Genomic DNA, 14,491 nt, shown 5'->3' on the forward strand with positions numbered 1-14,491 from the left:
ATGAAACCTATGGATGGACACCTTCTCAGAATGATATTTTAATATAGTTGAAGGAAATTCTCACTTTCAGTTAGAGATTGAGGTATAAATGTATTTTTTTCTATTCAAGTTCCCAGACTTGAGAAATCTATTTAATGACTCAGCCAAAGACACATGTCTTGTCCCTCCGCCATTTTTCTGCTGATTGATAAAACCTAACAGATTATGCACTCTGGTGAAATAACCTTGAAAAACCCAAGGTCCCCCCACATCATGATGGAGTATCACTGGATGACATCACTAAATGGGTTTTCAAAATAAATTAACTAAGTGCAACTTGCATAACTAGTATGTAAAAGGAACTACTATGTTTTACCTTTGAGAATGATGTGAAGTACCATATTTAATGATTTGTGTGATAAGACGTGTATAACCCAAATGGAATTGCTTCTCAGCCCTGGGAGGGGGAAGGAAGAAGGGAGGGAGACAATAAGGATCATATAACTTCAGAACATTTATGTGGAAATTTGTTATTAAAATGAAAATTCCAAATTTTAAAAAGTACCATATTTATACTAAACCTGGTCACCTAGGCAAAAATATATGTGTACAGAGCTATTTTCTAATATTATGCTATACCTCTAATATAAGATATCTTTAAAATAACAAGTGTATAACTATGTTTACACCAAAAAACAACATAGCATTTTTTTCAATTATAAGTTACAAATTGTTTTTTATACATTTTAAATTTGGTGGCTAAGTGCTGCCTATTTTTGGATGAAAAATTCATGACCATCTTCTCAGCTCTACCTGTAGAGATAAAGTATATACAGAAAGACAAGATAATTAACAACCTGAGACAATATAGGGATGGTAATGAAGGACGGAGAAAATAGATCTCTGATTTCACTGGAATATGGCATTTTGTACGCAGCTTCTAGTCTTAAACAGTTGCCTAGAACAGAACAGTCACTCATCTAGCAGGCTACACACAGCCCACAATACTTTTTGGTGCAGCCTGTACCAGATTAAAATGTAATTAGGAAGGGGCAGCGAAGTAACTCAGTGGGTTGAGAGCCAGGTCCAGAGATGGGAGGTCCTGGGTTCAAATGTGGCCTCAGATACTTCCTAGCTGTGTGACCCTGGGCAAGTCACTTAACCCCTATTGCCTGGCCCTTACTGCTCATCTACCTTAGAAACAATACCCAGGATTGATTCTAAGACAGAAGGTGAGGTTTGTTTGTTTGTTTGTTTGTTTGTTTGTTTTTTAATGGGTAGGCTTTAGGGAGAAAGGAGGCTAGGAAGGTATTCCAGGCAAGCCTGTGTCCTGAGCAAAAGTACAGGAAGCGGAACAGGAATTATGTTTGAGAGACTGAATGGATCCATTTGGCTGAAGGAAAAGGATCTGGTTAGAGAGCATTGAGAGATTAGGGTGGAAAGTGATATGATCCATTCATTCTACAAGTACTTGAGTGCCTACTAAGCAGGGGATTGTGATAAAAAAGCAAAAAATAAAAGATATGATTTCGACCTTCTGAGGAGCTAAAATCCGGAGAGTTGGAGAAGGACCACAAGACAGTTAGCATTGCAAGACACTGTTTGATTAAGTGCCCAGATGAGGAGAGAAACAAGAAATAGCAGCATTCTGTAAGCTGGTGGTGCCCCAATACAGCAGGGAATGGAGGGACATCAGTGCATTCCACAACCTGGCTCCCTGTTTCTGCCAGGACCACGTTTATAATGCTGTGCACAGTGACCTGACTACTACTGAGGCAGCTTCATCACAAACAGCCAAAGCTCCATTTGGGGGATGGAACTATTTCAACATCCAGCCGCTAAGTCCACTATAGTTCCCATTGATAGTGCGAGGGCACACTCTGTGCAGGCATGAATCGATGCTCATGCTTCAGCAGATGTATTCCCTTCTGTTAGGCACTGATCATGGAAATACCATGTGTCGGAAAAATCTGTGGCTGTCTGTATCCCATGCCCCTCCTAGCTTATTGCCAGCACACTAGAAATAGAAATGAAAAACAAATAAAGTGGAAGGTTTCTGTGGGAATCAAGCATATTATGTAGATTTTAAAGTATTGTGGGATCCTGGATGTGGGTATAATTCAATCAGAGTAGATGAAGCATAATCAAGAAGAAATTAAAACCCAGAAATCTCAGAGGGTACCACTCTATTGTAACCAATGAAGACTAATTAATATTTATATTAGATCCCTTCTAAATATCTGGTATTGTCTACCAAGAGGCAAAGGAGCATGCCAGGCATAATAAGAGGGAGAGGTGCTGAACTTGTGGTTTTATTGGAATGGGTACTGAATAGTGCAGAGGAGAAAGTGTTGGGCTTGGAGTTCAGCAAGACCTGAATTTTAATTCTGTCTCAGATTCTTACTACCTCAGTGACTTTGGACAAGTCACTTGTCCTCATTTTACAAATAAAAAAAAAACTGAGGACAGAATTAAATTAATAATACACCTTGAAGTGGATGTAAGAATCAAATGAGATTACATGTAAAGCATTATGGAAATCTTGAAGTGCTATATAAGTGGCAATGCTGCTACTACTCCTATTAAGAGCTTAAGGAAGCACATGGACAAAAGTCTTCCTGGTAGAGCAGGTATTGGTGAGTTTTGAGTTGCACTATGGCAGGTACCCACTCACTTTGATGTATCATTGAAAGGAAGAAAGGAAGGAAGGAAGGAAGCAAGCAAGCAAGCAAGCAAGCAAGCAAGGAAGGAAGCAAAGAAGGAAGGAAGAAAGGAAGGAAGGAGGGAGGGAGGCAAGGAGGGAAGGAAGGAAACAACAAAGGAAGGAAGGAAATGATGAAGGAAGGAAAGGTGATATGTTTTGTCAACACAGTGAAATATTAATTTCGTTTTTTAATTTAAAAATCAATTCAGCCCCACATTCACAGGCACCTCCTCATGCACAGACTAGATTTTTACCCTCTCTAACACAGCAAAGTTAATCCATTCTAATTGTTACCTAGTACCTAAAATAATCATTTGTACAAACCTTTTTTTCTTAACCCTTAACTTCTGTCTTGGAGTCAATACTGTGTATTGGCTCTAAGGTAGAAGAGAGGTAAGGGCTAGGCAAAGGGAGTTAAGTGACTTGCCCAGTCACACATCCAGGAAACATCTAAGGCATAAATCAACCTAGGACCTCCAGGCCTGGTGCTCTATACACTAAGCAGCCAACTAACTGTCCCTCAGTAAGCACATTTAATAAACTATTATTGTACTGATTACATGTCAGCAAGCAACGTGGCAGGGTTGCAGCAGGCATTTTAGAAAATACCATTTGGAAAAAGAAGTATGTGCTTTTATAATATGACATTCAAGATAGGAATGTGCCATCATTCCACACTAATATGATCATGGGAATGGGATTGGACAACAATTAAAAAGAATAAAGAAAGGAAACATGAAAAGCAGTATCAAAGGTGATCTTTTACACCCCTAATGAGGGAACATTGCCTTGTTCAGTCTTTGCATCTGGAGTCTCTGCATATAAATGGCTTTCAGATATTTCCATTCTTCAAGCTTAATAAATCTTCATTCTTGAACATAACTATTCTTTTCCAATTAGTGTTTTAGTCATTCTTGTATTTTTCTTAATTATCTCTACTCATGAGTGTGTAGACGTAGATTAGGGAAGGTTTGAGACAGGATGAGACTCCATAAAAGATGCATGCAATATCTGATTCTTTTAGAAAAATTGTTTCCATATAAATATGAAGGAAGTATTCTTAATGTTTGCTATATGAAGAGCATTGTGCTGGGTGATGAAAGTGAAAAAAACAAATGAGACTAATCTCACTGCTTTCAAGTACCTTGGGGGATAAGATAGATATCCAAACCTACCATCTCTGAAAGTCAGTTTCCCCACAAGTAAAATAAGGCAGTTGAAATAGAATATTTCTAAGGTATATTTCAACTCCAAAAAAATGCTATAAAGCCTATGAAAAAGCCATAAGACCAGGAAAATTGAACATGAAAAATACAAAAAATTCTAAGAAAATTAAGAAAAAGAATCTCATTTCTACCTTTCAGAGCAGAAAGGTCTGGTTTTCTGGAAATGCTACTGAGTCCAGAGATAGAATATGAATAGGACAAACAATTTTTACTATTTCATAAGCAGTAGCGTGCTATTGTTCTGGCAAGAACTACATTAAAGGGGGAAAGACTAGAAGCAAAGGAACCAAATTATTACAGTATTACAGGTGAAATAAAATGAAGATCTGAACCATGATGGGGCATTCTTTAGACTAGTTGAAGCATTTTTCTTGACAGTACATCTTATGTACTAAATTATTCATTCCTAAAGAGTCATGTGAAATATTTTAAAAATTACTCTCAAGCCTCTATTCTTAGCAAAGATTAATTCTTATAAAGTGTGGTGGTGTTATCAAATCTGAAAGTGATGGAAAATTAGGGTTTGAAACAAAATATTTGGCCAATTTGGTTAACAATGCTTTGCCTCCCTTGTTTATCCCCTCTCATTTTTCACTAATAACAATAACTCGTTATTTTCTTCAAAATCCTTTAGGTACACTCTATCATGTAAAATTTTAAGTCCATTTCATGGAATTCAATTGAGTTCCTCCAAAACTTGACTACAACCTCACTTTCCATCCTTATTTCTCACAGTTTCCAAAAATGTTTCCTATGACCCAGACTAATTATATGAATTCCTGTTTCTGTAAACATCTAATATCCTTCTCTCTATACCTTTGCTGGATCCATTCCCTATGCCTAGGAATCATTAATTTATTTATTCAATAAATGTTTAGAACCCATTATGTGGAGGGCATAGTCCAGAGTGATAGGAACCCAAAGTTGATAATACATATTCCCTGCTCTTAATGAACTTAAAGTCTAATATATATATATACATATATATGCATATATATGTATATATATATATGTGTGTGTAATACATACAGACACACATACACGGAAAGAAAGAGAACTATAACAAAAGACTGAATGCGGTAAATTCAAATAAGAGATCTAAGAACGGTGCCATAAGAACTTTGGAGGGGGGAAACATTTATAGGATTTAGAGTTAGCCAATAAATAAGAGAAATAGATAGGTAACTCCTGATCCTAGCATTTATGACTTTCCACAATCTGACTACAAGAGACATTTTCAGCCTTGTCTTGTGTCACTACCCCTCCTATGCTCCGTATTCCTGTAAGACTGGAATTTCTTTTTCTCATCGCCTTCCTATTCTCTCCTATCTCCTTGTCTTTGGTCTTATAGTTTCCCACATTTGGAAAGGGTTCTTCCATACAACTGTTAAATGTATCATACCTGGAAAGGACTCTCACAACTGTTAAAGTCTTTCCCTTCACTCAGCATTATCAATGCCAAGGAGATTAGGGACAAAGAAAAGAATCACTATGTTCCAAAATATTTATAGTATTTCTGTTTGTGGTGACAAAAAGCTGGAATTTGAGGGAACGTCCATCAATTGGGGATTGACTAAACAAATTGTCATATATATAGTTGTGATGGAATATTACTGCACCATAAGAAACAATGAGCAGATTCATTTTTTTATAAACTTAGAATTACCTAGGATAATGAAGAGTGAAATTAGTAGAATCTAAGGAACAGTGTACATAACTACAGATTTAATGTTTGAAGAATGTGAGTTTTCACCTCTAGAGAATGGACTGAGAAGTGGAAACACAAAAGATATAAGCTCTATATTTTGTCAGATGATGCCTTCTATGTTGTTGGCAGAGGAGCAGCTGAATAAAAATAAATAAATAAAATTTTTGAAAAGAGAAAAAATATACCATTATAGTATATATAGCACATATATACTATGCATGTAGTATATATAAAATTCTCAAGTTTTTGAAAATATAAAGCATTGACTAGTCAGTGGCTTTGTTGTTCAATAAACACATTTTTCAATTTAAAAATAGGCCTTCCCTTCAATGCCTGACTAGAATACTATCTTTTTACTGAAACCATCACTGACAGACCATCTTTTATATTTAAAAAAACACAAAAACAAAAAATCCTATCTTCACTCTTAGATCACTATTTAGTATCATTTCCAAGGCAAGATCTAAGGAATTGAGATTAAATGACTTACCTAGGGTCACAAAACTTGGAAATGTCAGATTTGAATCCAAAACCTCCTGTCTCCAGGTCTAGCTCTCTATCCACTAAGTCACCTAGCTGCTCCTATCCTTTATCTTTAAAAGAAAAATTGTTTCATAGCATACTATCTGAGCCTCTCCTAGATACTTTTGCCTTTTTGCCTTTTTTCTATTTTAATCTATCATCATAGCCCATTTGATCTTAAAAGTTACCTCAAGTTTGTGACTTGTTTCAGGATCCTATCCATATTGGTCAAAACCAGTTAAGGGAGGTGGATATTCCTTCCTAATTCAAACTGCCAGAATATATCAACTGTAAACTGAGACATTGTCAAGGATGGTGGAGAACTGAAGAGACTTTGTTACATGATAGAGGAAAAGGATGCAAGATTATAATCAGCATCACTCCATAAAATAGCAGATTGTTGTAAAGAAAATGAGAACCTAAAGAGGGCACTTGACCTGAAATTCAACTCAGCTAGATTATCCCAAGAATATTTGTTGGGAAAAAATGGAAAGAGGACAACAACTAGAAACAGAAATAGAACAGATCTGTCAATTTTTCTATGACAGCTGTTCTTTTCAATTAGAGTAGTGGAGCTACCACATTTAAACTCTACCTCCTTAGTATGAAATAAGCTAGGTAACAATGACTCAAGTAAAGTTGATAAAGAGTGTCAGAGGCTAATGAAACTCATCCAGAAAAGAAAAGAAAAAAACTCTGCTTGGGCAAAAATAAATTATAGACATTTTTCAAGTTCTCTGAGAAGAAATTTAAATAGAAACAGTGAACTGGAAAAAAAAAACATGATTATACATTTTTCCGGCTTTCTCATCTCAAAAAAATGTATGTGAATATATTAAATATATTTTTGATGAAAATATTAAAAAGAATAGGCAGGTTTTAGCAGAAATTTTTCTACAGAAATACATTATCTTACAGTCATAAATAACTGAGAAGTGAAAAGAATGTGAAATCCTACTGATTCCAGCTTTTGTTGTCTCAAAAAAAGCCTTTCAAAGAGAGAAGAAAACTCGGCTTTATGTCTCCTCAAACAGGCCATCCTGAATGTGTGTGTTATGATAATGGTTCTGTAACACATGAAACTGCCAATATAATAATTCACTATCAACATCAAGTGAAGAATAAAATAAGGCCAATGTTGGGGGGGAGGAATAAGCATTTATATAGTGTCTACTTTGTACCAAGCACTATGCAAAGTGCTTTACAAATATTCTCTCATTTGATTCTTAAAACCCTTGGAGATAAATGCTGTTATTGAAGAAACTGAGTCAAAAAAAAAAGGTTAATTGACTTGCCAAGCATCATGAGACTAACAAATGACTGAGTCCAGATTTGAACTTAGAAATTCCTGACTCTGAGCTCAGCACTGTCCACTGCATTTACAGGCTAAATGAAAGTGGAATTCTCAATTGGTGTTCAGGTACTTCAAATGTTCTTGTATTCATGATGTGCTAATACTGTCATATGCAAGAAAATTACAAGGGTGGAAATAGAAACACAGAAGAAAAACAACTGCTTGATCACATGGGTCAATGGCAATATGATTGAGAATGCAGACACTAAATGACCACCCTAGTGCAAATATCAATAATATGGAAATAGATCTTGATCAATGATACATGTAAAACCCAGTGGAATCAGCAACAGGAGGGGGTAGAATGAAGGGAAAGAACATGAATCATGGAACCATGGAAAAATATTCTAAATTAACTAATTAATAAAATTTTCAAAAAATTAAAAAATATTACAAGGGTCTCTCAATGAAATAAGAGAGTGAGTGACCTGGCTATGCATAACGGAAAAAAAAAAACAAGCTTCATAAGCTGTTATTTTAACTGGGCCAGCAGTTTTTTTCTTCATATATAAATTACTCTCAGACTTGATATCCTTATGGCTAACTGTTCTTTTTTAACATCAATATTTATCTGGAGATTTTGCATGGATTTCTCTAAAGTCTTAGGAATTGCCTGCTGATGGCTGTACAGAATGACTATTGCTTTGTTTGCTCAGTTGTAGGACAACATTTGCTGCTTTGTTGTCTTCAGTAGCCATCAATGACTTTCAGCTGTTCCTGCACTGTGATGATGGATGCATTATAAGTCTTGAATACCTTGTCTGTCAATCCATCCTTCAGGTCCTGAAGATGTTTGGTCAAGATTGATGTATTCAGTCTATCAAATAGATCATCCCCTGGGTCCTTGTTCTTCATGAAGAGCTGCAAATTCTCAAATCCTGGCTTTTTGACAGGTGCTTTGTTGTTGTATTGTACAGAGTCCTTTCCCATGAAATCAAATTCAACCACCTGTTCCTGCCCATCCAATTCACCATGTAGGTGTGTGTGTTCAACCCAAAAAGAACAGCAGCCAGCAGTGTCTTCTGTCTCTCCTTCTTTCTCATTATCAGCTCTCAGGGCCAGCTTATCAATGAAATACAGGGCTGCAACTTTTTCGTTTCCCTTGATTTCTAGTCAAAGTGGTAGTGAAAATGGATTTTGTCTACCCATTTCAGGCTTTGGGAAACTTCATACTTCTGCCAGTCCTTCCCCTCAAGCTTTGAACTGGAGTTCAACATGATGTACTTAATAGAATTATGAACTTTCTTAGTCCATGATACCAGCCAAGTGAATGTCTTGTCAAAGCACACTTCTTTCCACTTAAGACCTGGAAGTGGTTCTGGTAATTTTAGTGTCCTTGCTGCAGTTTATGATTACATCTTATTGGCATTATTCTTTTCTTCAACATCTCTATTTTAGAATGTCCCTATAATCACAAAACAACCCTGGTGATTTCTTGAAATTGCCTATTTTTTTTCTCTGTGGCCATCTAATATATAATAGCCAAATTCTTCCTGAAGTCGTTCTGCATCTTCTTTTAATTTCTGTGTCTCCTCTTTGGGCAAAGCTTTTTAGGGCAAAGCTTTTCAGGCTTCATTCTTGTCAACAAAAATACTTGTGAATCTCTGTGAAGTCATATTTATCTAGGGGCTTGATTATCTTTTTCTTGTCCACTGCCATTTCCTTTTGCCAGTTGTTGAAGAAGTCATTTTGAAAAACTTCCTTTGTTGTATATTCATGACCCAACATTTCCCCCCAAAAAGGTAGCAATCTCTTCAATTGGAAAAACTATGAAGTTGAGTTTAGCATCATAATAGAAGTGAACTTCACCTCGAAATGGTTCATAAAGGGGTACAATGTATGGTCCCTTATGTTCCCATTATTTCCATTTTACCCCATCTTCACTCTTTTCCTCTTGCTACCATTTCCATTTATTTTCTTCCTCTTGTCTATTTTTCTTTCCCTTTTCGGTTTAATCCTTTTAGGTTTTATTCATTTCCTATCTTTTCTCTCCTCTTTTTTTCCAAGGGAACACTGTTCCAAGAAAAATACCTATCACCCACCCCCCAAAATGTGGTTGTACAGGAATCCCTTCTGTTCATAGGGGTTCCAACTCTAGAACTGGAAGATTTCAGAGCTAATCTAGTTCAATCTTCTCAATTTTACAAATTGTCAAACTGAGGGCATAGGGAGGTTAGATGACTAGCCCAATGTCTCATAAGTAGTAAAGTGTCCCAGACAGGATTGGACCTTAGATCCCTTTATTCCAAAGCCAATTTTTTAAACCCTAAAAGTTCATATTTTGAACATACTCTTCAGTTGGACAATGATCTGGACTCATAATTAAAGAAGAGAAAAGCATGCATTTAAAAATGTGTAACAGGGGGCAGCTGGGTAGCTCAGTGGATTGAGAGCCAGTCCTAGAGATGGGAGGTCCTAGGTTCAAATCTGGCCTCAGACACTTCCCAGCTGTGTGACCCTGGGCAAGTCACTTGACCCCCATTGCCTAGCCCTTACCACTCTTCTGCCTTGGAGCCAATATACAGTATTGACTCCAAGACAGAAGGTAAGGGTTTTAAATTAAAAAAAAATTTAAAAAATGTGTAACCTTTCCAATGATTCCCAAAACTGCTCCCTACAGCAAAATCAATTTTAATGCCAACATTCTTCCAGAAATTAGTTGTCATTTCCCCAAAAGTCATAGCACACACTAATCCCAGAAAAACTGAAATTGTAAATTATTCTCAAAAAATGGATAGGTGTTTAGCAAGTGTGAGCACTGTTTCCACAAAGCATCTTTAAAAAAATTCATCAAGGGGGCAGCTGGGTAGCTCAATGGATTGAGAGCCAGGCCTCGAGATAGGAGGCCCTAGGTTAGAATTTGGCCTCAGACACTTCCCAGCTGTGTGACCCTGGGCAAGTCACTTGACCCCCATTACCACTAGCCCTTACCACTCTTCTGCCTTGGAACCAATACACAGTATTGACTCCAAGACAGAAAGTAAGGGTTTAAAAAAAAAGAAATCATCAAAGATGTGCCCAATACTACCTCCCAAAGAAAACGAGGCACTTAGAGCTCTGGTGAGAATGAAGAATAGGAGAGGGACAGTCTAGTCTTGCTCTAGAATCCAGAAAATACTAAAGAATCAGAAGATCTCCAGTGCTTTGGATAGAGTCTCTGTGAAGGATTTATAGAAAGGTACAGAGAAATAGAGAAGGAATTTAGAGGCAGTCATGTTTTTGAGTGGACAGAGTATTGGGCCTGGAGTTGGAAAGAGCTGAATTCAAATGTTGCCTCAGATACTTACTAGCTATGTGATCCTGGGAAAGTCACTTAACCAACATTTGCCTTAGTTTCCTTATTTGTAAAATAGGGATACTAATAGCACTTACCTACCAGTAATGTTGTAAAGATGAGATCTTTCTTAAGCATTTTGCAATTCTTCAAGTGCTAGATAAATGCTGATTATTCTTATTAAGAATTAGACAAGAACAGCAAATGTGACTAGATTTCAGTCTGCTCTGGTAGAGGGAGCACACATACCAAGGTGATTAGAGATCCATCAGATTATAAAGTCAGGCAAGCAAGAAGGAAGCATCAAGTGCTTAATATATTGCAGACATTGGGCAAAGCACTGGGCTACAAGGAAAGATCAAACCATAAACCAATCCTACCCATTCTATAGGATGATACATACAATGGGCAAATTACTAAATATGTACAAGATATATACAGAGGAAATGGAAAGTAATCTCAGGGGAGTCACTGGGAGGGAGAAGGGGATCAGAAAAGGCCCCTTTCAAAAGTTAGGGTTCCAGTCATCTTTAAGGAATGGGGAGGGGGAGATGAGGAGAGGGAGTATTCAAGACACAGAGATAGATGGTGAAAAAAACTTAGTGACTTGTGCATGTCTGCATGCATGCGTATGCGTGTGTGTGTGTGTGCATGTGTCATAGAGTACATGAAAGAAATCACAGAATAAGAAGGCTGGAAATTGGAAAGAGAATAGGTTGTGGAGGCTTTGAAAGTACAACTGGGACCTCAAACCCACAGTCCACATATTGATTTTAATAGTCTGCCAAGCCATACCAGGTGACCCACTGCTCCTTGGTTTAGACAAATATTGAGAGCTTCTTTGAAGACTAATGGAGATTTAAAAAGTAGTAACACAAAAAGTAATGCAATGACCCAGGACAGTCCTGAGGGACTTATGAGAAAGAATGCTAGCCACATCTAGAGAAAGAACTGAGGGAGTAGAAATGCAGAAGATAAACATAGGATTTATCACATGTTTGTATGGCTATATGATGGGGGGGGGGGGTTTAGAAGATTACTCTTAGAAAAATGAATAATATGGAAATAGGATTTGAGTGATAATATATGTTTAACCCAGTAGAATTGCATGTCAACTCTGGGAAGGAGGATGGAAGAGGAGAGGGAGAGAACAAGAATTATGCAACCAAGGTGGGGGGAAATCTTAATTAAAATTTTAAAAAATCACTCTAGACAAAAAAAAAAAAGTAGTGGCACAAATAGGTTAGAATCTGACCTGAAAACCTGTGTAATTTGAATTTGAGGCCATGACACATTTATATCTAAAGCTTTTTCATACTTACAACTCAGTTACATTAATTAATACTGTCTGCAGCACACATCCATCATTATGGCTCTCCTTTCTTTGTAGAGTCCCTAGCCCTGAGGACTGAATATGTTATTTAGGAAAACTATTGTACAGAAAAGCTATTTCATATGACTGGTCATTGCAGCATGTAATTGAAGTGTAAGATATGATAAGATCTCATTGTTAGCAAAGCTGTAGGCTTAAGAAAATGGCATTGCTGTCAACTCAATAGTGAATTTCTGGTACATGTTCATATCAATAATGGTTTTAATTAGAAATCTTTTGTGATCTAGATATTCTTTTGGGGTCTTGATACAAAAGATGGTTTTTCATTTTCTTGCTTTAAAAAATCTTTGGTCAACAGGAAAGTATGAGAACAAGTGATGGCAGAATAATGTATTCAATATCATTTCTCTGTTACCACAAACCAGCACAGACCCTTCTGCACTGAACAAACCAACCAATGGAAAAATTCCATTCCACAAACATCTCCCCAAGACCTGCTGAATATAGAGGCATACGCTAGATGCTAAACTAAGTAAGATCTAAAGTTCGACAAAGACACTTGTTTCTGTCAATTCACAGCTTACAGTCTGGGAATTCTATGGAGGATCCATCAAACCATATAGACTTTTAGAGCTAGAAGAATCCTTAGAGATATCTAATTCATCCCTTTGTCTTATAGAAGGGCACAATGATGTCCAGAGAAGAGAAAGAGAGAACCTGTCCAAGTCTAGTATTTGGCAGAAGTGGTGCTTGAAAAAAACTTCCTCACTCTCCATCTGGGACCCATCCCACTCTAGCAAGATATCTTCCAGAACAAGTTGTTCAAAGGAATTTCCTCTCCAACAAAATGGGATGAACCCTGGGGGAATAGTTCCTTCATGGTATGAGGAGATGTATTCAACAAGTGTTCTTTGGATTAAAATGTGATAAACCAGGCATAAATCTCCTATTGGAAGGAGGACCTCAAGACCTTTGAAGAGTTGTGCCATGCTGGTATTTGAACATATTGCACTGGGAATTTTTTGGCTTGAGTGGTTCCATGGACTAGCCAAAAGACTTCCCTTCCTAGACTTCCAAAATAAATCTGTTAGCAGATGATGTCACAAAGTTTGTGCTCCATCTTAGGAATTATATTTTAGGACAGGTACTGATGAGTTGAAGCAAATTCAGAAGAGGACAACCAGGAGACTGAAGGGACTCAATACTGTATCAAGTTGAGAGAACCTGGGTTACCATTGGAGAAGAACCTTTGATTTAAAGGTGCATGATAACAATTTTATAAGTAGACTTACAGTGAGAAAGAGGATGATATTTATTTTGCTTGACCTTGTAAGTCTCAAATAGGTGCAAAGGATAGAAGGCACGTTAAGGACAATTTTGACTCATTATTAATGTATTGTTTCTAGTTATTGTAGTATTAATTATATTTGTAATGTTATTATTAATATCATTTCTATAACATTTTAACTTACATTAAATAATTTTAAATTACAAAGTGATTTATAAATATTTTCTCATTTGATCCTTATAGCCACCCTGGGAAGTAGCTGCAATTATTATAACTATTTTACAGATGTAGAATCTGAGGAAGACTGATGTCAAATGGTTTGCCCAGGGTTACGAATCTAGTAAATGTCTGACGTAGACTTTGAACTCAGTTCATCCTGACTCCAAATCCAAAGTTCCCTCTGCCATACCAACTTGCTACTTTTAGGTAATATTTTTTTTCTAGGCAATGGGGGTTAAGTGACTTGCCCAGGGTCACACAGCTGGGGAAGTGTCAGAGGCCATATTTGAACCTATGACCTCCCATCTCTAGTGGCTCTCAATCCACTGAGCCACCCAGCTGCCCTCTAGGTAATATTTCTTAATAGAAGTCTCCAAAAGTAGAATGGGTTTCTCTAGACATTAAGTCCTCCATCACTAAAAGTCTGCAGAGAAATCTTTGACTACTTGTTAAGTATGTGGCAAAGAAGACTCCCTATAAAATGTGAATTTAACTCGAAGGTCTCTCCTGGCCATGATATTCTGAGTTTCTATGACATTTCTTCTCCTGGCCTGCCATAGTCATTGCCCCAACCCACCACCATGATAACACAGCTGACAAAAACAACAAAACCTCAATCCATTTTTGCAAGGTCTTTTCCCTAGATTCCCATCCACATACCCTTTAATATGGAGTAGGACAGACCTGCTTGTCTACAGGGAGTGCCTTCTCATTAAATAGACTCTCTTCTGCACAATTTAACCTCTTACTGCCATAAATAGAAGTTCTCCTTCCCGGCTCACCAGATACACTTCATGCCATAAAACCAGCACCTCACGCTTCCCTCACGAAAGATTCAGAGCATAATGAATAGCATCCCTTAGCCAGTGACAATCCCAACTTAA

General features: G+C 37.1%; 1 protein-coding gene and 1 pseudogene across 1 annotated transcript in view; both read right to left on the reverse strand.

The window, feature by feature from the left end:
* The window catches only part of STK32B (serine/threonine kinase 32B), a 384,972-nt gene that overhangs the window by 340,643 nt on the left and 29,838 nt on the right, over window positions 1-14,491 (reverse strand). The window lies entirely within an intron of this gene.
* LOC100018622 (DNA topoisomerase I, mitochondrial-like) lies at window positions 1,922-10,905 on the reverse strand (annotated as a pseudogene).

Source organism: Monodelphis domestica, chromosome 6 (genome assembly GCF_027887165.1).
Source record: "Monodelphis domestica isolate mMonDom1 chromosome 6, mMonDom1.pri, whole genome shotgun sequence".
NCBI lineage: Eukaryota > Metazoa > Chordata > Mammalia > Didelphimorphia > Didelphidae > Monodelphis > Monodelphis domestica.